Source organism: Dromiciops gliroides, chromosome 1 (genome assembly GCF_019393635.1).
Source record: "Dromiciops gliroides isolate mDroGli1 chromosome 1, mDroGli1.pri, whole genome shotgun sequence".
Classification (NCBI taxonomy): domain Eukaryota; kingdom Metazoa; phylum Chordata; class Mammalia; order Microbiotheria; family Microbiotheriidae; genus Dromiciops; species Dromiciops gliroides.
Window position 1 is genome coordinate 328,466,435 of NC_057861.1, and position 27,820 is coordinate 328,494,254.

The following is a 27,820-nucleotide window of genomic DNA, read 5'->3' on the forward strand; positions in this document are numbered from 1 at the left end:
TTTACACAGTTTTATTACCCTTTGGGCATGGTTTCAAATTGTTCTCCAGAAAGATTAGATCAGTTCACAACTCTATCAGTAGTACATTAGTGTACTACCTATTTCCCTATACCCTCCCCAGCACTTGTCACTTTCATTTTTTCTATCATGTTAACTAATCTGCTTGGTGTAAAGTGGTACCTCAATCTTGTATTAATTTGTATTTCTATAATTGTTAGTGATTTGGAATATTTTATATAATTATTATTAACTATGATTTCTTCCTCTGAAAATTGACTGTTCATATACTTTGACCATTTACCAAATTGGGAATGACTCCTGTTTATATATATTTGATTCAGTTCTCTTTATAATTGAGAAATGAGATTTTGATTAGATGATCTTACTGCTAATTCCACCCAGTTTCCTGCTCTTCTTCGAATTTTGGCTGCATGATTTTGTTTGTGCAAAATTTTTTTTAAATGTTATGTAATCAAAATTATCCATTTTGCCTCCCAGAAACCTCTATCCCTTGTTTAATCATGATCGCTTCCCCATCCATGGATCTGAAAGGTAATTTCTTCTATGCTTCCCTAGTTTGCTTATATCACTGTTTTTATCTGAATTGTATATCCATTTTAAGCTTATCTTTGTTTCCAGTGTGAGATGCTAGTCCATATCTAGTCTCTGCTAGATTACATTCCAGTTTTTCCAGCAATTTTTGTCTAATGGTAAGTTTTTGACCCAAATACTAAGGGTATTTGGGTTTATCAAAAACTAGGCTACTATGCTCATTTGCTTCTGTATATTATGCACTTCACCTATTTCTCTGATCTACCACTCTATTTCTTATCCAGTAGCAAATTGTTTTCATGATTAAAGAATTTTAATATAGTTTGAGATCTATTACTAGTAGGCTATCTTCCTTTACTTTTTTCCTCCATTGATTCCCTTGATAGCCTTGACCTTTTGTTCCTCCAGATAAATTCAGTAATTTCTTTTTTTATAGCTCTATAAAGTAATTCTTTACAAGTTTGATTGGTATGGTATTAAATAAGTAGATTAATATAAGTACTATTGTCATTTTTTAATATCAGCAAGTCTACCCATAAGCACTTAATATTTCTCCAATTGTTTAGATTTGTCTTATGTCTTTAAAGAGTATTTTGCATTTGTGTTCATATAGTTTTTATGTGTATCTCGGCAAGTAGACTTCCAAATATTTTATACTGTAGTTATATTAAATAGAAATTATCTTTCTCTTCATGCTGGTTTGTTGATAATATAAAGAAATGCTGATGATTTGTGTGGGCTTATTGTACATCCTGCAACTCTGCTAAAATTAGTTGGTTTCACTAATTTTTTAGTTGACTATCTAAAGTTTTCTAGTCATATTCTCTGAAAAAAGTGATGGATTTGTATCCTTATTACCTGTGCTTGTTCTTCAATTTATTTTTCTCATCTTATTGCTATAGCTAGCATTTCCAGTACAATATTGAACAATACTTGTGATACTACTTAGTATTTTAAGAAAATCCCCATTTATTCCTTCATTTTGTGTAGTTTTTAATATGAATGGGTATTGAGTTTTGTTGAAGAATTTTGGGGGGATATATATTGGTTTAATCATATGGTTTTTGTTGCTGTTGTCATTGATGATCAATTAAGCTTATAGATTTCTTAATATTGAACCAGTCCTGTATCCCTAGTATAATTCCTACCTGGCAAGAATATATGATCTTTTAGATATAATGTTGTAGTCTCCTTGATCATATTTTATTTATTTATTTTTACACCAATATCCAATAGGGAAATTGGTCCAGTTTTATTTCTCTGTTTTTGCTCTCCTTGTTTTAGATATCAAAATTATATTTATGCCATAGAATGAACTTGGTAGTGATATAGAAAATCATACATAGCCTCTGACCTTGTCTGTCTCAAACAGACCCTGGCCTTGCTATATCCCAACTGCAAAGGTGATCTCTGCATTCTGAACTTGTCTGTCTCAGACAAACTCTGGCCTTGAGGTTCCCCAGCTGCAATGACAGGCCTTCTTTGTATGATAACTACTAAACCTCATCCTTATATATCTTGTCTTCTTGTATACATCCTTATGTATCTTACACTAGGTGCCACTATGCATCCTTTGTTTGATGACTACTGACCTCATTCTTATTTGATACTCCTTTATGTGTATTGCTGACTATACCACTATACCACACCCATTCTTTCTGTATATAACCAGGTGGGTTACAAGACTTGAGGCCCATTGTTGGAGGTCTGAACCCCCTTTGGGCCCATGTGTAATAAATTCTCCCTCTCTCCATCTCAAGTACCTGTGTTAATCATGACTTAAGAGTAGGACTCCTTTTTACTTATTTTTTAAACCAGTTTAAGTAATGTTAGAATTAATTGTTCCTTAAATGTTTAGTAGAATTAGCTTATATATTTAACATGTACTTAGGTATTTTTCAGAGGTTTGTTAATTTTCTTTTTTTCTAAAACTAGGTTATTTAGATATTTTATTTCCTCTTACATTATTCTGGGCATTATATATATACATATATATATATACATATATATACATATACACATATAATACACATACATATATATAATATATACACACATTCATTTTCACTGTCAGTTTTATTGGCATATAGTTAGATTATTTAGCTGCTAATAATTGCTTTACTTTTATGTTCATTGGTTGTATATTCACCTTTTTCATTTTTGATACTGGTAATTTGTTTATTTTTACTTAAAAACATCAAATTAGTGCTCGCTTCGGCAGCACATATACTAAAATTGGAACAACACAGAGAAGATTAGCATGGCCCCTGCTCAAGAATGACACGCAAATACATGAAGCATTCCATATATTAAAATAAAATATCAAATTAGTGAATAGTTTATTGATTTTTAAATTATTCCCCTTTTTAAAACCAGTTCCTACTTTTCTTTATTATATTAATTTTTGTAAAGAAACTTTTAATTCTATTGACCTCTCCTTTGATTTTCAGGATGTCTATTTTGATATTGAATTAAGAATTTTTTTTTTTTAGTGAGGCAATTGGGGTTAAGTGACCTGCCCAGGGTCATGCAGCTAGTAAGTGTTAAATGTCTGAGGCCAGATTTGAACTCAGGTACTCCTGAATCCAGGGCCGGTGCTCTATCCACTGTGCCACCTAGCTTCCCCGAATTAAGAATTTTTAATTTGTTATTCTGTAGTTTTCTTAGATACATGACCATTAATATGCTTTTTCTCTCTATTATTTATGTATATTTAGAGAAAAAAATTATCCTTTAAAGGCTGATTTTTCTGCAACTCATATTTTTGTATGCTATCTCATTGTTTTATTATCTTAAATGAAACTATCAATTGATGTTATGATTTGTTCTTTGACTCATTTGTTAGGATGAGAATATTTAGTTTACAATAAATTTTCAATCTGTGCTTCCAGGACCCTTTATTGAATGTAATTTTTATGGCATCATGATCCCAAAATGGTATATTTAGTATTTCTTTTTTCTTTTTATTTTTTTGTGGCATTTATTCTCTAACACATGGTTAGTTTTTGTGAAGGTGCTATATAAAATTGTAAAAGAGAAAAAGTATACTGCTTTCTATTCCCATTGAATATTCTTCAGAGGTCCATCATATCTAACTTTCAAAAATACTTTTCATCTCAACTTCTTTCTTATTTATTTTATGTTTAGATTTATCTAGGTCTGAAAGGGGTAAATTGAGTTCTTTCACTTGTGTAGTTTTACTATTTCCTCCTGTAGCTCATTTAACTTTTCCTTCAATATTTGGCTGTTATGGAGTTTGTTGCATATATGTTGACTATTAATATTAATTCATTGTTCATCATACTTTTTAGCAGCATATAGATTTCCTAACTATATCTGTAATCACAATTGCATTTTCTGCTTTTTTTTTAACTTCAGCTGAAAATAATAGATTCTGCTTCAACCACTTATTTTAATTCAGTATGTTCATCTTTCTGTTTCATTATGTAAACAGGAAGACTTATAAACAATAAGTCTCTTGTAAAAAAAGAATCTCTTGTATACAACATAGCATAGGATTCTGGTTTCCCAACTACTCTCCTTTATGTTTCTATTTTATGGGTGAGTTGGTCTCATTAATATTACAGTTACATTACATTACATTAACATTACAGTTATGATTGCTAACTGCATTTTCCTATTCTATTCCTATTCTCTTCTATTTCTTTCTCTCTCTCTTTTTTTTTTTACCTCGTCTGCTTCTCAAAAATCTATTTAACTTCTGATCATTACCTTGCTGAATCTGTTTTCCCCTTTATCACTCTTCTTTCTTTTAGCACTTTCTCCTCCTATCTCCTTCTTAGGTAAGATTATTTATTTATTTTTTTGGCAGGACAATAAGGGTTAAATGGCTTGCCCAGGGTCACACAGCTAATACGTATCAAGTGTCTAAGGTCCAGCCCTGGTAAGATGAATTTCTATACCAAATTCTCTGTGTGTGTATCTTCCCCCTTTGAACTAGTTCAGATGAGAGTAAAGTTTGAATGTTGCCCACTCTCCCCTTTCCATTTTTACCCCCACTATAATTTTATTTTCCTTATGGACCTTTTTCATATGAAATCATTTTCCCACTTCTTCCTTCTCCTTTATCCCAGTACATCCCTCTCTCTAAGATACCTTTTGACAAAGTAAACTCCTAACTGCCCTAATAGTGATAAAGATCTTATATTACATGGATCATCCCACCATATGGGGATATAAAGAGTTTAACCTTAAATTCCTCATGATTTGTTATTTTTGCTTTTTATATTTCTCTTGATTCTTTTATTTAAATATCAAATTTTCTATTCAACTCTGATATTTTCATCAGTAATGCTTGAAATCTCTTTCATTAAATATCTTTTTTCTTATATAGTTATACTCAGTTTTGCTGAATAGGTTATTTTGAGGTGTAATCCTAGTTCTTTTTCATTCTAAAATATAATATTCCATGACCTCCAATGCTTTATAGTGTTAACTACTAAATCTTATGTGATCCTGCTGTGGCTCCATGGTTTTTAAATTCTTTATTTCTTGTTGCTTACATTATTTTCTCTTTGATTTGGGTACACTAGAATTTAGCTATAATGCTCCTGGGAAATTTATTTGGGGATTTTTTTAGAAGGTGATGAATGGATTCTTTCAATTTCTACTTTACCCTCTGATTCTAAAATATATAGGAAGTTTAAAAAATAAAATAAAATATATAGGAAGTTACCCTTTTAAAAATCATGGCTTTTAGGTAATTCAATTATTCTTAAATTACTTTTCATTGATCTATTTTCAATTGTTGTTTTTTTCCTACTAAACTATTTCACATTTTCATCTAATTTTTTTTCATTCTTTGACGATGTTTTATTTCCTGGTGTATGATAAAGTCACTAGTTTCCACTTGACCAATTCTAATTTTTAAGTTGTTTTCTACAGTATATTATGCCTTTTTAAATTCTCCTTTTATAAATTTTTAGTATTTTTCTCATCATTTCTTTCTCCAATTTTTCCTTTACTTTTCTTATTTGATTTTTAAAATACCTATCTTGCTATTTTTAAAATTTCTTTAGCTTTTCTAGGAATTCTCGTTGGGCTAATTTTTTTTTTCTGAGATTTTGCTTGTAGATGTTTTCAGGTCATTGCATTCTGACTTTGTATCTTGAGCTTCCTTTTCACTCTAGTACCTTTTTATGATCATTTTCTTTTTTTCTGTTGCTTACTCATTTTTTTCAGGCTATTCCTTGAATTAAGACTTTAGGTTAGAATTGGATTCTGCTCACCTCCAGGGGTTGTGAGGGATGGGATGGATATTGGGCCTGTGTTTTTGTCTTTTATGAGATATTTTTATGGCTCAGGGGGTGCCTGTAAAATTTCAGTGCTTCCAAAGTGTTGGGATCCATGGATAGTTCTGATCACTACTCTCCAGTTCTTCACACTAGTCTTTACCCAAGCATGGTCCCTGTTCCCTTGTGGCAACAACCATTCCTCTCTGCACTGGAACTATAACCCAGAACTAAGTAGTGGGAGATAGAGCTGCCAGATTGTGCCTGATTCATTACCCATTGGGGTCTCATGGCATCACTTTCTTTTTTGTGTGTGGAGCAATGGGGGTTAAGTGACTTGCTCAGGGTCACACAGCTAGTAAGTGTCAAGTGTCTGAGGCCAGATTTGAACTCAAGTCCTCCTGAATCCAGGGCTGGTGTTTTATCCACTGTGCCACCTAGCTGCCCCTATGGCATCACTTTCTAATCAGGCATTCAATCCCACTAAAATCTTTGTGTTCTGCATTCTCCTCATGCACATCCCACATACCAGTGTTGGCAGATTTCTCATTCTGTCCTCCTAAGATGCCTTGTGCTGGACAAAAATTACTGTGATTTTTGTTATTGATGATGATTGTCCCTCTCAGAATTTATTCTGATGCACTTCAAAAAATTTTGGGGTTTTTTTTTGTTTTTTAAAAAGGAAATGAAGTGAGTTCAGGGTCTCTTCATTCTACCGTCTTGGCTTTGCCTAAAAATAATTTTTGAATAGAGGGGGAAAAGTTTTTTAGAAAAAAATGTATTCTGAAGTTGTGGTGTGCCTTAGTTTATGGAATCAATATGTTCTTTTAAAAGTTGCTTGTAAAGCAACTTTCCATTTACTAGTTCCCATTTCCATAGTGTTTTAACCTTAATAAGAGTATTTCTCAAAGCAATCTTGTGAGACAGGTATGGTACTGCAGTGTATTATCACTGAGTAAACTGTGGCTCTGAAAGATTAAGTGACATCCTCCCATCACACTAGTAAGTAGAAGAATTGAAACTTGGAGCCAGGAATTCTGACTTCTTGTCCAAAGCTGTGTTTTTAGTGAAAATATTAGGACACAGTACAACTCTACTGTGTAGTAAAGAGATCATGATTGTGATCTCCTCAAGGGAGGGAAGGTGGTTTGGTAGAAAGAGCACTGTGTTTTAGAGTCAGAAGACCGCGTTTAATCCTGGATTTGCTACTTGCTACCTGTGTAACCTTAAGCAAGTCAGTTTATCTTTCTAGACCTTGTTTTCCCAATCAGTAAAATAAAAGGTTTGGATTGAAATGGCTTCTTAGGCTCCTTTGAGCCCCATTTCTATTTCTCTCTTATCCTATTTTCTCTTTGGCTACTTTTTCCAATGGAGACACTTTCCTTTGGAGGAAAAAGATGTTGCTAAAGAAGGGAAAGAAGTAGACTACCTAAATATTATAAATTAGGCAGAAAAGTTATCTTAGCTTTTTATCAAACTCCATTCCCATGATTCTCTTCCTCAAACACTTTGTGGATAGGGTCAGGAAAGAGAGAGAGATGGAGGAGGGGGTGCTGGCTTTCTGAAATAATGTTGATCTGGGCTGAAGGGAAGAGGAGACCCAATGGCTTCAAAGGGAACAGTTTTCCAAAAAAATTTTAAAAATGAAGCAGTATGCTTTTGGGGAAATATCAGATAGGACATGAATCAAAAGGAGAATATATTTTTACTTGAGAACAGAGTAAGGAGATGTGAAAATTTTTAATATGAATCCTCTTGTCTTGAATATCACATCTATTTCCGAATTTATTAATTCAATAATAGTAGACTTCTGAGTATTAAATTTCTGTCTAATAAGTTGTGCTCTAATCATAGGTCAGTCAGTCTGATGCTAAATCAGCATTTACTAAATGCCTACTATATGCCAAGAACTGAAGTTACAAAGAAATCCAAAAACCATTTCTAGCTCACCAGGAATTTACAGATTAATAAGTGAGACAATATTAAAATACTTTTATAAAATTAAATATGTACAGGATAAATTGAGGGTAGTTTAAGTAGGACAGTCCTAAGATTAAGGATGACAGAGAAAGGTTTCTTGTAAAAGTTGTGAATTTAGCTGAAATTTGAAGGAAGCCAGAGGCAGAGATGATGAGGGAGAAAGATCTAAGTATGGGTTACAACCAGCAAAAAAATGTGATCTGTCCCTTGTTCAGAGAAGGAAATTGGGGCCCATTGAAATGGAGTGACTTCTCTTTAGTCATGTAACCAATTATAGCCCTTGAAAATTCAATGTTTTCCAGAGAAGGGGATGAGAAATGTAAGATATTTTGTTTCCCCTGCTGTGATACAGCTATTTGATAGAGTATACAATGCTGATAATCTCTCCAGCTGGTCAGTCCTATAGCTTGGCCATCCATAGCTCCTGGATTCCCTTGCAGTACTTCATAACCTCTGTCAACCTTTCAAAGGGGGAAGGTTCATACAGATAGAAGCTGACCTCTTCCTTGCATCTTAAAGACACAGTTGTATTAAATTTGCAGTTTTTTAGCCAATAAAACCTGGTAAGAACCCACTTTTCAAATGAGGAAAATGGGGGCGGCTAGGTGGTACAGTGGATAAAGCATCGGCCCTGGATTCAGGAGTTCCTGAGTTCAAATCCGGCCTCAGACACTTGACACTTACTGGCTGTGTGACCCTGGGCAAGTCACTTAACCCCCATTGCCCTGCCATAAAAAACAAAACAAAACAAAAAAAAAAACAAATGAGGAAAATGAAGCCCAGGCAAGTAAAATGACTTCTTCATAATCACTATCATCTTAGCCACCCCCATGCTCACCCCAATTAACATCACCCGTCTTTGGATTGAAGGTTTATCTTTGCCAGGAATTTGATTCCCTGTCAGGCTGTTCTCCTACAAAGAGAATCAAGTCAATTTATCCAAACACTTGGGGACATAATTTAGAAGTGTGTGTGTGTGTGTGTGTGTGTGTGTGTGTGTGTGTGTGAGGAAATAGACTAAAATGCACATAACAAGATGAACCAGAAATCTCACTGCTAGCTATATATTCAAAGAAGATCAAAGCTAGAATAAAAGTCACATATACACCAAACTATTCATGGCATCACTGTGGTCCTAAAGAATGGGAAGCAAAGTAGGTGCTAATGAGTTAGATAATGGCTAAAGCTTGAAAGGACCTCAAAATCTGTCTATACCAATGCTCTTACTTTACTGATGAGGCAACAGAATTGGATGCCAGGGAATTTAATAACTTGTCCAAACTCAGGGAGGTAATAAGAGTCAGAGGCAAGATTTGAGCCTAGGTATTCTGACTCCAGAACAAATTATATTGCTGCTAAACCAGGTTGCTTCCTTGATCATAATAGAAAAATATTGTGCCATGAGAATTGTTGAATATAAAGAATTCAGAGATAGCTAGAAAGACATATGAACACATGCACACTGAAGTAAGGACATTCTAGGAAAACACAAAAACACAAAAGAAATACACACAGTACAAAAATAACACTAAACATTTTGTAATTATACTGACCAAGTTTGGCTTTAGAGAAGAGATGGCAAAAAAGGCATTTCTCTTCCCTTTTTTAACATTTATTATAAGGGAAGGTTCTCTAGGGAAAGAAAGTCAAATGATATATTCAGAAATGAATATGATGTAAAAGAAAAAGGCATACATAAAACTTTTTTAAAAAATCAGCCTTGAAGCTACCTCACAAAGCTTTCAAATCAGAGTTTGATTTTGTTTTCATCTTGGCACAAGGAACAAAATGAAGGGAGAACCAGAGAAGGAGCTACATTTTCCACAAAGGGTACTGGCCTGAGGTGCAGTTTTGAGAAACTAGTTGCTTTTTGGTCACTTGTTTCAGGGATTGTAGCATGGCAAAGAAATTATCACATCCCATCATTTTGTGCATAGAAAAGTATCTCAAAAGTAGGTCATGAGCTTTATTATTTATATGAGATAAAATAATGCTGCGGTCATGTTTCCACTGACCACAGTTTGCAAAAGACACCTAAAGGCATGAGGTCTGATAAACCTTATAGTGTCAGATTAATATAGCTGTTAGTGAATGCTTTCATTGACATAGAACTTTCCATTGTGACTAGAGGGAACATAGAATGAATGTGAGATTGTGAAGCCAGCAAAAGGCAATGAGTGTGGGGTTGTTGTGTCAAAATGGGCTAGTAGTTCCTGCACAGCAATGCCCAATCAAACCTCAGTCAGTCATGGACAGTTTGTCAACCTTAGAGCCCAGATTGTATTCATAATAGTCTTTCTATAAAATGAGTCAATATAACTAAACTGAATATGAGCCCAAGCAAAACAGCTTCAAGGAGTTAACTCTGCATTAATAGGTCAATCCCTCAGTACCCTAAGGTCTAAGTAGAAATGAGTATTTGTAAATATAAATGGTACATTTGGTCTTGACTAGTGATTAAATAAGTTGTGAATTCTAGTATAGGGACTTCCTTCGCTGATGTAGATTAGCAACTTCTCAGCAATTCTCAATCTTAAAGTTATGGTTTTTTCAATGAGAAGTTAAATGACTTGGCCATGGCACAGGTTGTATGTGTCAGAGACAGACTCTCCTCTTCCTCTTATTCTCTCTCCCTGTCTCTCTGTCTCCCCCTGTCTTGGCGTGCCTGTCTCTCTGTGTTCCTGTCTTTGTTCCTGATGCTCTAACTTTCCCTGTCCTTCTTCATCTTCAAAAAGCTCCTCATTAGCAAACAAATAGTGCTGAGCACTTAGCAGATGCTTAATATAATGCATAACTATCTGATTGAATTAAGAGAACTGGAAGTTTGTTAAGGCATTCAAGCACATGTTAATTTTCCATCCTGAATTCACCTGTAGCCTTGAGTTCTTTCTCTGCCTCAGTTTTATAGTGGAGATGTGGATAGAAAGGTTATACTACCAGAAGAGTACTTGGAGACCTGAAAGCATGTTCTACTTTTTAAAATGGATTGTAAAAGCTCAAAAGGGACTTTGACCAACTGAGAAATATTGGCAACTTTACAGCATCTTTGTGGGCAAAAATCCCTATGTTTGCTCTTTGTAGATCTTATGCAAATTTGTTGATGTATACCCACATGTTGGCGGGCAAATAAATGTGGAAAGATAGAAGTTCCAATGATTGAATACACTGAATTGCTAAAAGCAACATATTGCAACTTATGTTCTGAGAGCTCTTTGCTCACCATGAAATCCCCAAGCTGAATGTATTCAGAAGAAATGCAATACGGTATGGAACAGTTCCAGGTTCAGATGTGAACACAGATACAAACACGGTGAAAGCAGAAATGTGGATCTGATGCTGTGCTGCAATGTTAAGGAAATAAATTGGATGTTGTTCATGTCCCTAATGCAAGAAAGGAAAAAATGCTTTTAAAAAGTTATCTGCTGATTTTGGAATCTCATTTATTCCCTGCTGATTCACATCATCTGCTTGGGCTGAACGTATGATGCAAACTTTCCTTTAGCAAGATTCCAATACCAGGGTTAATAAACAAATCCAGAAGTTTTTAATAACTTTAACCCAGCTATGAAAATAAACTCTGCACAAAATTCCCAATACCTAAAAGCAATCAATTTCAATTCAAGCCAACAAGAATTTATCAAGTAATTATTATATGTGGGGTGTTTTTAGGAATGGGAAAGAAGATGTACCTTGTGCGTGGTAGGTGTTCAGTACAAATTTGTCTAATGATATATGGAATGGTCTCTGCCTTCAGGGAGTTTACAATCTCAGTAAAGAGACAAAACATCCATATATGATCTTGCTACTTCAAAATTGACACAATATTTGGTTTTCTAGAAGAAAAAATTGGATTTCTCATGTATTTACACATTGAAATCAACAGACATTTATTAAGTGACTACTGTATTCATGATACTCTCCTATGTATTGGAGATACAAGGGGAGCAAAATCTCAGCTCTTTAGGAAGAAGCTTAAATATTATTGAGAGATAACATGTACTCAGAATTAAATCCAAGATAATTTGGGGAAGAAAAATAACTAGCAACTGAAAGAGTTCATGGAAAACCTATCAACAGAGCCAAACCTTTAAGGCAGTTAAGGATTCTGAGAACTGGGTTGAGGAGGGAGGGTGTTATGAATGGCAAGGATGGTTTGTGGGAGATCAGAAATAAAGTTAAGGAAAGAGCTTACGAGTTATATTGGCCAATATGGCCAAAATGTACAATGTGCAAAAGAGAGCAATGTGAAACAGAACAAAACAGTATGTTAAAATCAGACTGTGGAAGAGTTTAGGTGCCAGACTGAGAAATTTTGTTTTACGCTTTTGAACAAGGGAGCAACACATTCAGACCTATGCATTACAAATATGAATTTGTCACTGGTGTGAAAGATCAGAAAGGAGACTAATATTTTGTATATTCATTATAACAAGTAGTACTTTAATAATGCTTTAAGCATTGCAAATTACTATTTATGTACTGTTTCAATTGTTCCCCATAATAATCCTGTGACTTGGGTACTATTATCCCTATTTTAGCAATGAGGTTGAAAAAAAATCACTTAGTTGGCCCAGGATCACTCAGCTAATAAATGGTGAGATAGAATTTTAAGTAAGGTCTTCTTTACTCCAAGTCATGTGGTTTGTCTGCTACATTGTTTTCTGTATATGTCACGTATTTCTCCCTCCTTCTCTGCCCCACCCTCCCCTACCCCCAAGTATTCAGAGGAAAGCATAATCCTAGTTGGTGGAATTCACAAAGCCTTATGGGAGAGTTGGGGCTTAAAGTATAAGAAATAGATATGGAATAGGTGAGGCCAATTTAAGTGAGAGGAATATCATGGGTAGAAAAATAGACAAAGTTGGCGTGGATAACTAAAATACATTTTCTCTCTTACTTTTCTGTATTTTTTTTGGCTAGGGAATGGGGGTTAAGTGACTTGCCCAGGGTCACACAGCTAGTAAGTGTCAAGTGTCTGAGGCTGGATTTGAACTCAGGTACTCCTGAATCCAGGGCCGGTGCTTTATCCACTGAGCCACCTAGCTGCCTCACTTTTCTGTCCTTTTTAATTAAGTGTGTGTATATGTGTGTACTGGGAGTGGGGGAGGGAAGAATTCCGTGCTTTTGAAGGAACTCCAACCATTGTTATTCTGTATAGACCGTCATATTTTTCTTTAGGCTGTCTATCTTCCACAGCATAATAATGTGAGAGAGTAAAAATCATTGAGATAGAAGGAGTGGATGTTTCAATGAATTGAAGAATTTTAAATATGAATTAATTATTAATATGATCACTTGAACCAAATGGAATGGCCAATTTTGTTGAAAAACTGGTTAGTTGACTTTTTTCCTATTGAATTGGACACTTATTTAAACAGTTTGGTTCAATCTTACTAGTTGACACTGTGATTACAAAGCTTCTGCCTAATAGGTTGGGAACCAACATACCTTTTCACTTTAATTACACATTTCCCCCTTTCATAAACACTACAGTTGAGCCAAAATGGCTTTCTTACTGTTCCTCATATATGGTACTCTTTATGCCTTCCTGTGCTTCAGCACAGGCTATCACTAATATGGAATATATATCCTTCTTGTTTCTATCTTTATACCTAGTTTCCATCAAGGCAATCATCATATTCCATAAGAAGTCATTCCTGATTTTCCAAGATATTAGTCTTGCTGTTTTCATTCAGTTGTGTCCAAGTCTATGTAACTCCATGGATATCATCCATGGGGCTTTCATGATTTTCCATTCCTTTCTCCAATGTTTTGTTGTTGCTGTGTTTTTGTTGTTGTTGTTGTTTTTTACAGATTTTACATTTGAAGAACTGGGGCAAATAGGAGTTAAATGAGTTGCCCAAGATCACATAGTGAGTGTCTGTGGCCAGATTTTAATTCAGATCTTCCTGACTCCAGTTCTGGTGTCGAATCCACTGCACCACCTACCTGCCCTAAAGATATGAGTACCTAACCCTCAAAACCACCTTCTATTTAGGTTGTATTTATTTTGTATACTCCTATTGTCTGACCTAACTGGAATGAGAGCTCCTGGAGGGCAGGAACTGTTTGACTTTTGTATTTATATGTCTTACTCCTAATATACTAACTGATAGATATTAGGTACTTGATAAATATTTATTAATTTATCAATTTGGAAGCTGTCAATATTAAGAAGACTATGGAAGGTGAAAAGCACTGGATAATTTGAACATGGTCAGTGCAAAGTTCTGAGGTAGAAGCATGTATTTTTGCTTAAATTCTATAGCAAATGCACTAAAATATGAATAACTAATAATATGTACAGCTAAATATTTTTTCACCTCATGCCACAAACCATATTTCTAAGTATGTCATTGAGATATATGTGATCATGTAGCTCATCAGTCACATTCTAATGGATTGTGCCCCAAATTGTTAACCTCTGACCCTAACAATCAACTCAGCTACATTAAAAAGAATAAATGAGTTTGACTTCCTAAGTTATTACTAGAGACAGGATCCTAACCACTGTTCTGCCATCATGGAAGAAGCAAGAACAAAAAAAACTTATTGATCCTTTTATTAATTATTCAAATTTTAAATAAAATTTATTTTACCAAACTTCTAATCAACATCTATAAGGTATGGGGCAAAGTGTTAGAAAATGGGAATGCAAAGGGGGAAAAAAGAATGAGTCTCTTCCATAAAGAACCTTATATACTAAAAATACAACAGATACACATATAAATAAATACATAGATACTGGACTTGTGGTTTCATTAGTACAAATACTGCAGTAGAAGAAATATACTCCATCAATGCAACCTACAAAACAATTATCTGAGACAATCACAAAGGGCTAATGATGAAGCTTGCTATCTGCCTACAGACAAAGAACTGATAGTGTCTGAATACAGACAAGCATGCTATTTTTCACTTTCTTTCTTTCATTTTTCTTTTATTTTAGTATTCTTATATACAATGACTAATATGGAAATTTATTACATGATTGAACTTGTGTAACCTGTATCTGATTGCTTACTGTATCAGGGAGTAGGGAGACAAGTGAGGGATAGAATTTGTAACTTAAAACAATAAAAAACCACAACTGTCAAAAACTTGTTTAAACATGTAATGGGGGAAAATATATTTTAAATGACATCCAGGGTCACACAGCCACACTGTATAAGATGTAGGTAGGACTTGAATCTCTATCTTTCTGGCTCAAGGCTACTTTCTGTCCACTATGTGATGCTGCTTCTAAATGAAAATAAAGTACGTACAATCAAAAACAGGGTTATTTCACAAGAGAGAGAATTAACTTGTGAGGGAATCAGACAAAATTCCTTATAGTAGATAACTCAGATTTGCCTTGAAGAAGATGGGAGTTCTAAATGGTAAAGGTGACAGAGGGGTTCATTTTAGGCAAGGAAGAGATGGGAGATGGAATGTCTGTACTGAAGAAAGTGAGCAGCTCAGTTTAATTTGATCTATTTAGAACTAAAGCATTACAGTAGGAAACACAAGGTTTTATTTTTATTTTGTTTTTGGTGGTGGTGGGGACAGAAGAGATTCAAGGGGTAATATTGGTGGTGTGCCCCATTCAAGAATTGTGAAATAAAAAACATGCTTATGGAATGAAACCATAAATAAAATATAGTTATGCTCTGAAATGACATAGATGGTGGTTCCTCTTCTCTCCTGTGACAGAGAGAGAGAGAGACAGAGACAGAGAAAGAGAGACAGAGAGAGATACAGAGAGAGGAAAACTAGGTATTAAATTATTGCCTGTGCATGACACTGTCCTCAGTCCTGAAAAAAGGAAAGACAACTGATTTTTTAGGAATTCTTCCCTAATTCAGAAACAGGTATGAATTTTCTTTCTTTGCCTCTGTTTCTGATACTGTTTGTCCTTTTCTGTTTCCTTCCATTTCTGTCTGTGTCAGTGTATGTCTCTGTCTCTGTTTCACACACACACACACACACACACACACACACACACACACACAACCTCACATGATCTGGTAGCTTTTCAATTTTGTCTTATTGAAAACAGATAAATAAATGAATGAATGGATAAATAAATAAATAAAGATCATTGACCATCCCCATGCAATGTACATCTCTGTTTTTATTCCCAGAAGGAGCTTGTTTACCATGGTGGTTGTCATGGTTTCCATTTCCTTTGAATGACTTGCTTATTCCCTGAATGTCATGTCACTGTAGCCTTCCGTAATTGCCCACATCTTAATGATAAGAAGAATTGGGGAGGTATTTACCTATGGCTCCATCTGAATAGCAATGAATGTATGCTGAGTTTGTAGCTTGTGAAAAGCCCTGTGCCAAGGTGCTCTGGTAGTTACAAAGCAGTACAATATAAGGCATAGCCCCTCCTTTTGATGTGGGTATGATCTAGTCAGGAAAATAAAGCATGAAGATATACAAAATTAAATAACATAAGTTAAATAAACAACTATATATAGCACATTATATGGGATATGATTAAATGTCAAATGAATACTGCAGGCAATAATGTCTATCTCTATAATACCTATGAAAGTGAAATTACTATTCTGGAGTGACCTGGGAATGAGCCTGGGAGAGGAGGAAGAGAATTAGAGCATATAAGTGGTTTAAAATAACAACATCAAACTTCATGTTTATAGATCTCTCTAAGGTCCACAAGGGTCATTGCATTGGACTGCCTCTGTTCTGAACTCTGAGCATGCCACATATACCCACCTTTTTTTCCTGGAAACTTTAATAGTGTATGTTTATAATTCCTATCTGATTCAACTATGCCTTCCCAGGTCAATCCTTGGATATCTTCTATCCTAAGATATAAAAGATAGGAAAACAACCAGACTGACCTGAGTTAGAACTTAGTTCTTCCCTAATAAATAAGAGTTCTGACTGTCTCAATGAACTGCCCATGGAAGTCATGATGATCCTGACAACTGGTGAAGTCTTGGAGGAATAATGGAGAGTTGAGAAGGATGGCTTTCTAAAGGACCTTCACTAACCATCTCACTTCCAAGTCCTGTGACCATGCCCATCCTGATTTTAGTCTTCCTTTGTTGTCTCTGTTCTTTCCCACTGCTCTTTACTTTTTTATTCAGGGCAATGAGGGTAAAGTGATTTCCCAGGGTCACACTAGTAAATGTCAAGTGTCTGAGGCTGAATTTGAACTCAGGTCCTCCTGAATCCAGGGTCAGCACTTTATCCACTGCACCACCTAGCTGCCCCTGTTCTTTACTCTTTATGGGATTTTGCTTAAGTCCCTTTAACCACCAGCATCTTAGTTTCCTAACCATAAAATGAGACTACTAGAAGAGAAGGTCACTAAGGCCCCTTCCAACTCTAGATCTCTGATGCTGCCCCAATGTTAGGCTCTATGCTTCCCCTAATGTGAGTGGACATGTTACAGTAAAAAACCTTTTGCCACTTGCCACTAAGTTGTATGATTCTTTTTGTGAAATGCCTTCTAAGTCCCATAACTCTTGATGAAGACTGGGACAGGTAGGAATTTTCTAGATTGAAAAGAGAGAAAGGGACACCAGTCAAGGAATTATAATACAACCCAAAGATTAAAGATGATTTTAGAACATGAGAGATGCAATGTGCTTCTATGGTGAGTAAGGCAATATGTCTGGAGTGAAGAGAATATATTAAGAAGTTGTGGGAGATCCAACTGAAAAAGGCATATTGAGACCAGATTTTGGAGGGCCTTGAAAGTCTGGCTAATATCTATATCTATATTTCTTTTGAATATATCAGGCAGAATATAAAAGGATATCAAATCACATAGGCAAGGGGAAAGGGGGATGAAATAATACATCTATATGGAGCACATGGCTGGGAAAAATATTTTCTATAACAAGGATATTTCTACTGCTCTAAACTCAGGTCCTGGCTGTCAACTGTCTCTTGAGGACAGCAATTTGTTGAATTGGCAGCACCTCAGGGTTTCTCCAATTATCTTGAAGGGATGTTGTGGGGGAAAAAAAGTTTTTTTCTTTTTTTTTAAATTCTCAACACCAAATGAATTTTAATACACATACACACAATACAAGTCATGACAAGGTGTTGCAAGAAAAAAAAAACAGATTGGAATTGCTCTAGGGAATCCTTCATATTTTCCTCAATTAAATTGGTATCCCTGAAAATGTATCATTTGACCACTAAGTCATTTCTGATGAAGCCAGGGGGTTTCATTCTGTCACTGTCTTTATCTAGAAAGAACCATGTTCTCTGAAATATTTTCTTTTATTTCAGCTGTTGCAGAAATAGATTCAAACATTATAATAGAGGGAAAAAAAAACTTCCTGGTCATGGATGGACTCGTGCTTCCTGTCTATGTGTCTTGTCTGTCTAAATGGCTTATAAACTCCCTGAGGGAAAGAGACCTCCCTGATACTTCTTTATATGCCCATGAAACAGGTAACGCAGGGTTAGAATATGGTAGTTTATCAAAGAACTAAATAATTATTGAAACAATGAAAGCAGACTAAAGCCTTCTGTTGACTTTCTCATGAACATTAACTTCATACCTGGATTTCTTTCACAATGTTGTATCAGAATACATTTTTGTGTGTGACGGGATCATTCTTTATTGAATTATTATACTTGTGCTATTATAATATAATCACAGAAGGACCCAGACTCAATGAATCATTCAATAGACTTGACAATGTTTTAAATAAGTATGCAAAATATTTTAAAGTCTGTGATCTCTTTGGGAAGAGTGTTCCTTTATGGTTGTGCCAAAAATCTAAAGCAATGTGATGGGCTGTGAGGATGTCACTACCATCAGGCTTGAAAATAATTCTCTGTTTCTGTCTCTCTGTCTCTAAATTTGTCTCTGTCTCTTTCTCTGTCTCTCTTTGTATCTGTCTCTCTGTGTGTCTCTGTCTCTGTCTCTCCTCCAATCCCCTTCCAGCTTTCTTGCTTTCCTCCTCGTAACTCCATTGATTATGTTATTGAAGAAATATTTCAGGAACAGACAGTAATTCCAACTGGAATTGGAGAGATTGAACCAGTAGGACACCATGAGTGATAATCACCTAAAGAAAGGCAACTTCAGGAAGTGTAACTTCTCATGGTAGACAGAAGTGCTTGCTATGGACTCTAAAAAGGCACCAACCCTTGGACCTCAGCAGAGAGGGAAAATAAGGGAAAAATTCCTAAGGACTTGAGGCAGCTGGTGGTGCAATTGATAGAGTGTTGAACCTGGAATTAGGCAAGACTTGAGTTCAAATCTGGCCTCAAACAGTTACTAGATGTTGACCTTCAGCAAGTCATTTAAGTCCTATTTGCCTCAGTTTCTTTAACTGAAAACAGGGATCATAATAGGCCCCACCTCCCAGGGTTGTTATGAGAATCAAATGAGACAATATTTGTAAAGTTCTTAGCCTAGTGCATGGCACAGTATAGGTACTTAATATAACAATCTTCCCTACCCTTCCCCATTTTAATGTTGGGAGAAAGAGTTCCAAGACTAAGGAGTTATAAATTAACTTGTTGCAACATGTGTTCTCCCCAGCTGTGCCTCACTACATTTTTATTTTAAATTAGTGTCTACTCTTCTCATGGACCCTATATAAATTTGTGGGAGAAGGTACCTCAGAAACATTTTGAGGGGATGTTTCTGCCTATACTGTTTTTTTTTTGGTTTGTTTGTTTGTTTTTGCGGGGCAATGGGGGTTAAGTGACTTGCCCAGAGTCACACAGCTAGTAAGTGTCAACTGTCTGAGGCCAGATTTGAACTCAGGGAGTCCTGAATCCAGGGCTGGTGCTTTATCCACTGCGTCACCTAGCTGCCCCAACTGCCTATACTGTTTTAAACATGGTCTTAGCTTAGTAGAGGCAGAGCCAAGATGTTTGGGGAAAGTCAGTAAGCACTTGGACCTCCTGACACAATCGCTCCAAAACCCTCCAGATAATGCCATAAGACAATCCCTGGAGCAGCAGAACCCACAAAAGGATGGACTGAGAACATTTTCCAGCCAAAGATGGCTTAGAAGTTCAGCAGGAAGGGTGTGTTGTACTAGGGTGGAAGTGGAGTCCAACCCCATGACTGTGCTGACACAGATCCAGCCCCAGGTCCTCCAGAGAAAGAGACTTCCAGAGCCTCTGAATTGGCTGTAGTTGCAGCTAACTCAGATCACAGCCTGGAGATAGGGTTGTGATAGCAATGTCGGGGCTCTTATATCCAAAGCTCCCAAGGAAAATAAGAATTGGTCTCAGGCCATAGAAGCATAAAAGGAGGACTTTGAAGATAAAGTAAGAGAGGTAGAGGAAAGAATGGAAAGAGAAATGAGAGTGATGCAGGAAAATCATGAAAAAAAAGTCAACAGCTTGAAAAGCCAAATGAAAAAGCTCTATGGGGAAAATAATTGCCTTAGAATTAGGATTAATCAAATGGAAGCTAGTGACTTTATGGGAAACCAAGACACAACAAAGCCAATCAAAATGAATTTTTAAAAAATAGAGGGCAATGTGAAATATCATCTTGGAAAAACAGCTGACCTGGAAAATATATCCAGGAGAGATAATTTGAAAATTATTGGACTACATGCAAAGCATGATCAAAAAAAGAGCTTAGACATCATATTCCAAGAGATTGTCAGGGAAAATCACCTTGATATTCTAGAAAAAGTAGGTAAAATGGAAATTGAAAGAATCCACTGATCACCTCCTAAAAGAGATCCTAAAATCAAAACTGCAAGGAATATTATAGTCAAACTCCCGAGCTCCCAGGTCAAGGAGAAAATATTGCAAGCAGCCAGAAAGAAACAATTCAAGTACTATGGAGCCACAGTCAGGATAGCATAGGATCTAGCAGCTTCTACGTTAAAGGATCAGAGGGCATGGAATATAATATTCTGCAGGGCAAAGTAATTGGGATTACAACCAAGAATCACCTACCCAGCAAAACTGATTATAATATTTCGGGGGGGGAATAGGACTTCAATGAAAAAGAGGACTTCCAGGCATTTGTAATGAAAAGACCTGAACTGAATGGAAAATTTGACTTTTAAATACAAGACCCTGGAGAAGCATAAAAAGGTAAACAGGAAAAAGAAATCATGAGGGTTATTAAAAGATTAAACTGTTTATATTCCTACATGGGAAGATGATATGTCTAACTCATAAGAACTGTCTCAGTATTAGGGCAGATGATGGGAATAAATTTAGACCAAGGGTCCAGGTGGAAATTGATTATGAAGGGATGATATCTGTAAAACATTTATTTTTCTTTATTGTTTTGTTTTGTTTTGTTTTTTTTGTGGGGCAGTCAGAATTGGGTGGCATGCCTGGGGTCACTGAGTTGGTGAGTATCTTCTTTCTGAGGCAAGTTTTGGGCTTGGGTCCTCCTGGGTCCAGGGTGGGTGCTTTCTCTACTGTGTCACCTAGCTGCTCCATGATGACATCTTTAGGGTAAAATGAGGGCTGAGAGTATTGCACTGGGGTAGGGGTAAGGGGAGAGGTAGAATGGGGGTGAAATCTCACATGAAAGAATCAGGAAAGGGCTTATGGAATGGGGGCAAGATGGGGGAGGAGTGGGGTAGTGAATGGGCCCTCATCAGAATTGGCTTGAAGACATTACTATCATCAGAGTTGGCTCAAGGGGGAATAACATAAATATTCAGTTGGGTGGAGTAATCTATCTAAACCTGCATGAAAGTAGGAGTGGAAGGGGATAAGGAGGAAGGGGTTAAAGAAGAGAGGGCAGAGTGGGGCAGGGGACAGTATGAAGCAAAACATTTTTGAGTAGGGATAGGATAAAAGAAGATATAAAATAGAGTAAATATCATGGTGAGGGAATAGGATGGAGGGAAACAGTTAACAATAGTAACTGAAAAAAATCTGAAGCAGAGGCAAGAGTAATGTAAGATGATGATTGATAATGATTGTAAGAAGATGATGATTGATTGATGACAAGGAGAATTTATTGATGAATATGAGGATTGATTAATGAGGAGGATTAATGGATGACTGATTGAAAAATGACAAAATGTATGGTACTTACATTGCTGGGCTATTGTGAAGAAAATTCTTTGCCAGGTAAATGTTATCTATTACTGTTGTTGCAAAAATCTACCTCAAGGGTTTATTGTAAGGAAATATCTTTTTAAAGTACTATATAAATATATTAAACTATAAAAAAATGATAAGCAGCATGCTATCAGAAAGACCTGGAAGAACCTGCATGAGCTGATGCAAAGTGAAATGTACTATATACAAAATAACAGTAATATTGTGAGATGATCTGCTTTGAATGACTTGGTTATTTTCAGCAAAATAATGATCCAAGACAACTCTGAAAGTCTTATGACAAATGCAATCCTTCTAAAGAGAGAAAACTGATGATTTCTGAATACAGATTGAAACATAATTTTTTGTTAGTTCCTTCATCTTAAGTTTTGTTGTTGTCTATTTTCTTTCATAAGTTAGCTAATATGGAAATGTTTTGCATGACTGCTCATGTATAGTTTATATTGAATTGCTCAAGTTCTTAGGGCTGGGTGGGGGCACCAGCCTTGGATTCAGGAGCATCTGAGTTCAAACCTGGCATCAGACACTTGACACTTACTAGCTATGTGACCCTGGGCAAGTCACTTTACCCTCATTGCCCTGCAAAAAAAAAAAAAAAGAGTTCTTGGCAGAGGTAGGGAGGGAGGGAGGAAGAGAATCTGGAATGCAAAGTTTTGTTTTTTTTTAATTGATGTCAAAATTTGTATTTTACATGTAATTTGGTAAAATAAAATTTTAAATATAAAATTAGAAAAAAATTAAAATGTTATTAGTCCAACTTGGATAATGTCAGAAAAAAATAGAAAAAAAGTTAAAGAAATAGGACTCATAATGGAAAATACTCTCCACATCCAGAAAAAAAAAAAAGAACTGGAATCTGCATGCAGATTGAATCATATTATTTCTACTTATTTGTTTTCTTTTTTGAGGGGGGATTTTTCCTTTTGTTCTGATTCTTCTTTTACAACATGACTAATGTGGAAATATGTTTAACACGATTGTACATATATAACCTATGTCAGCTTGCTTTTCTGTCTTGGGGAAGGTGGGGGGAAGGCAGGGAAGGAGAAAAATGTGGAACTCCAAATATTTGAAAAACAGATGATAAAAACTATCTTTTCATGTAAATGGAAAAAATAAAATCTTATTTAACTTGAAAAGATAAGTAAATTAAGTACCTTTTTTCACAAAAGCAACTGGTTGATTATTATTAGAGAGTTCAGTGGGGGCTCCTGAGAAATAATACTAGAAATTACCCATTAAAAATCTGAGAGTAGTAGTTTCCCTCCTTTAGGGATCCCTGATTTGGGGGTGGCTAAGAGGGGTAAGACATTGAACTTTTTTAGGATCTACTCCATAAGTTTCTAGAAGATAAAGGCATCATCTACAATTCTATTCAGAATGTCTCCGAATGTCTTGTGCTGTGCTCCACACATTGAATTCAGAGCACATGCTGTAAGGGTCCTACAAAGTCAGAATCTTAGACACTATGAGGTAGTAAAATCCTCAGCTCCCAGACTGTTATTCTTAAAGTATGTTTTTGAATGATTATTTTCTAATATTATCTTTCTAACAGATATTTTTGTAATGACTTTATAGAACAAGCAAATGTATCAATAATCACTAATGTTATCAAAGCACCTATTGAGTTTACCATCCTCCACTAAATGATCTATTGTCCAGCTATGCATTTTCCATTTTGTGAGAGTTTATTTTTATTTAAGCTGTAGAACTTTACTTTTTTCCTTATTTAATTAATCATTATTAATTTGATCCATCATTTCAGCCTGTTGTCCATTAAAAACAGTTAATAATACTAAACTTCAGAAGACTCTTCTCTTTCAGGGCTAGCCTTTTGTGACTATCACTGACACCGCCCCCCCCCCCCCACACACAATGATATCTCTGACACCCAGATGCCATAGTGCCTGAAATTTCCCAATTTCCCAATGAAGAATTCTTCCTTTTGGGTAGTTCACAAGTATAGCCTCTCAGAGCTGGAAGAAGCCTTTGAGGCATTTTATACCAACCTATATCTCACCAAATAACCCATTGTATAATATTCACAATATGAGGTCACCTAGCCTTACTCAGAGAGTACATGGTTTCATTACAAAGTTGAGTGAACAGAATGCTAGATTTACAGCCAGAAAACTTGAGTTCAAATTTTAGCTTTTCCCTGTGATATTAGGTCAAATTAGGCCAATATAAGTAATGAAATGGCATGTCCATTGAGGTCCTTTCAAGTTCTGAATTGATAACTCATATTGTGGAACACATTCAGTCCCTAACTACTTACTGAAAATAGGTTCCTCAAATCATCCCTTTCTGACTGAAATGCTAAGGATAGTACATAGGCATTGGGTTGTCCCTGGCTCGGTGGCTTATTCCATTGGAAATTATATGGAAATAAGGGATAGGAAGCAACTAAGACAAACACTGTCAGATTTAGTAATATGCCAAAATCCAGTCCTGCCCTCTAACACAGCCCTACCTATCCCTTAGAGAAAGAACATTTTCCCAGGCGGATTGAAAAAGCAATCTGAAGTGGTGACCATAGCTGCACAAATTGTAATCTCTGTAAGTCTCTGGACAGTGTTTCTGACATACATTCCTTTCCAAGATTGTTAACTAGAGCTTTCTCAAGAACAAATAATTGATGCATGGGACATGTTCCAGCATGGAAGCTGGAAGTCAGGAGCCTAATTAAGTAACTTTGTTCCATAACAAGTGGATCTATTAGTCAGAGATACAAGTGTCACTGAGTTGATGAATCTATAAATCTTTCATAACCTATTTTAATGTCCTGCTGACAGTCATTTTGTCCCTAGATGTACATACTTATCCATGAGAGGAAATGATATGAAGACTATTTGTTTCATATTTTAAAATCTCCTTCCTCAGAAAGTAAGGTCTTGCCGTCTTTCATCTGCTGGGCACATAGTAAATGCCTAGTAAATTCTTGAAATGAAAAGAATATAGGCCTTGGAGTTAGGATACCAGTTGCTATTCTGCCATTAACTTTCCATGTGGCCTTGGGGGAAAAATTAAACATTTCAGGCCTCAGTTTCCTCACCTATAAAAAAGCAGGGAATAAAATTAAATGAGCTTTAATTTTCCTTCTAGCTTAAAAATGTTACCCTATGAATAAAAGAATCTATCAGTGGGGCTTTGCCCTAAACAAATGTACTAGCAATTAGCAATTTCCATTAAATATTAATTAATGTTAATCACTGACTGTAGAATGTGGTAGAATATCATGGGTTTTGATCTTGTGGCATTCTCTGCCTTGAGCTGCATTTTATTTTCTCTGTCTTATAAAAAGAAATGCTAAAGTGACGTTTCTGGATTATTTCAGTATCAATTTCTTAAAGACTGAAGTCAGAAGTCATAGGTTCGAATTCTAGCTTGGACTCTTAATAGCTTTCTAACGATGAGCAAATCAATTAAATTCTCTGAGTATCAGTTCCCTTATATGAAAAGGGGGGTAATTATTATCTCACAAAGTTGTTATAAGGAAATTGTTTTCTAAATATTCAAGCACTAAAGAAATGTGAATTATTATCTAGAGCAGAACAGGGTGGTTTTTTTCATTTTCATTTAATTTCATCTTTCTTTCCCTTCCTTCCTTCCTTCCTTCCTTTATTTCTCTCTCTTTCTTTCTCTCTTTCTTTCTCTCTTTCTTTCTTTCTCTCTTTCTTTCTTTCTTTCTTTCTTTCTTTCTTTCTTTCTTTCTTTCTTTCTTTCTTTCTTTCTTTCTTTCTTTCTTTCTTTCTTTCTTTCTTTCTTTCTTTCTTTCTTTCTTTCTTTCTTTCTTATCATGGGCCTGAGTTCTTTCCTACTTTCCTTTTCCTCTGGCCAGAATTCTTTAATTCCCACCTATAGAAGAGGAGTTCCCTTATGCCATAGGCCTAATCTGCTCCAAGGCAAGGAAAATATAAGGATCTATGTACTGCAAAAATATCAGGATGAAGTTAGTCAACAGGCTTTTATTCAGTACCTACTAAGTAGAAGGCACTGAGCTAAATATTAGCAATACAAAGAAAAGCAAAAACATGGTACTTGCCTTCCTACACATATTTTAGGGCCTGGGTCAGCTTTCTCTTCTTTTCAAGTTTTCTCTGATCACCCCTGCCAAACTTATTCTTTCCTTCTCTGAAGTCCTATGACATTTTAGCTTGATCCATTCCTATCTATAGTATGTATCAAATACTACTTTACATTAGAATTATTTATGCACATTCCACCTTCCTTGATATGACATAAACTCTTAGAGGGGAGGAATATTTGGTTTATTTTGTATCCCACCCAGCACTGAAGAGGTTTCTTCCACATAGTAGGCATTCAATAAATGTTTGTTATGTTTCCCTTTTGAACAGAATAGGCAAAGAAAACATCTCTCCTTTTTCAGAAACTGCTGATGCCCTAATTCCCTGCCCCCAATTCACATTTTAATGAATATTTCCATGTCAAAGTCATGTTTGTATATTTGAATATCATGAGCATTATCCAGAAACCAGGAGGCTCATTTCTTGCTCAACTTCATGTCCCTATGGAGCTAATCAACGTGCAGAGCCTCAAACTCAGATCAGTACCAAGGCTTCATGGAACAAAGTGAGAAACATACCCAGGGACCAGAGTATCAACCTCTGGACAAGGGAGAAATCATTATTTGTGCCTCAATGGAAACCCTAGCTAACATCATGTTACTCAGACAGTGTTCTGTTTGGGGAATCAAAGAAAAATATATTAAAGAACCACAAGTAGTCTACTAGTAGTTCACAAACCAAAGATGAGAATGACCCCCATTAGCCCATACTATGAAGGATCCTATTCTGTGTGGGGTTTTTTAAGAACACATAATGTTTTAGGGGACACGTAAAATCTTGGGAAATGCTAACTAAGTTAATGCTAGTCAAAATGAAAGCCAACTTCTTGGAAGGAAGGAAGGAAGGGAGGGAGGAAGGAAGGAAGGGAGGAAGGAAGGAAGGAGGATGGAAGGAAGGAAAAAGGAAGGAAGGATGGAAGGAAGGAAGGAAGGAAGGAAGGAAGGAAGGAAGGAAGGAAGGAAGGAGGAAGGAAGGAAGGAAGGAAGGAAGGAAGGAAGGAAGGAAGGAAGGAAGGAAGGAAGGAGGAAGGAAGGAAGGAAGGAAGGAAGGAGGAAGGAAGGAAGGAAGGAGGAAGGAAGGAAAGAAGAAAGGAAGGAAGGAGGAAGGAAGGAAAGAAGAAAGGAAGGAAGGAAGGAAGGAGGAAGGAAGGAGGAAGGAAGGAATGAAGGAAGGAGAAAAGGCAGGTTAAGGAGGGAGGAAGGAAATTTTATTAAATGGTTCTATGTATCAGGCATTGTTCTATATTCTGGAGACACAGACAGAGGCAGAAAAGATTTTCTGCCCTCAGGTTTATTACATTCTAATAGAGGAAGGCAACACAGAAAAGAGAGCTAAAAATTCTGAAAAAGGGCTTGGTGGACAGGAAAGGGAAAAAACCTGTGAGGTGGCATGATATTGACATTTGGAAATTCTGAAGCATAGCTGGAAGGGAATGAAGGTTAGTTTGCCTGGGTCCCTCCATAAAATGGAGGACCCTACAAGGAAATCATCATTTGGAGAAGGGAGCTGTGTTCCAGAGAGATATTCCAGGGTAAGAAGGCCACAGGGTAATTGGATGTTAAGGGGTAATGAGGCTGCAGATGCTAAGGAAAATTCTAGCATGACATAGCAGCAGAGTGTGGTTTTGAAGTTTAGAACAATTCCAGGAAGAGAATGAGACATGAAACAAGTGAAACAAAAGATGGGGAGGGAAAATGGAGAAGGGAGTGGAATGAACCTGGGGAAAAATAAAATCTAGAAAACTGTATGGAGAAAAGTAGGGGTGGTAAATACATGAAAGGAATATGAGAAAAACAGAAAGACAAACAGAAGAAAAAGTAGGGGTGGTAAAGACATGAAAGTAGTGTGAGAAAAACAGAAAGACAAAGAGAGGAAAACAAAATAAGAATGAGAGAAGTGACTAAGGGA

The 27,820-nt window shown here is 36.0% G+C and overlaps 1 non-coding gene across 1 annotated transcript; it reads left to right on the plus strand.

The window, feature by feature from the left end:
- The first annotated feature begins 2,757 nt into the window (after positions 1 to 2,757).
- LOC122737496 lies at positions 2,758 to 2,864 on the plus strand. Its single transcript, XR_006354331.1, has one exon. It is a non-coding gene; the product is annotated as a U6 spliceosomal RNA (small nuclear RNA).
- Positions 2,865 to 27,820: the final 24,956 nt, after the last annotated feature.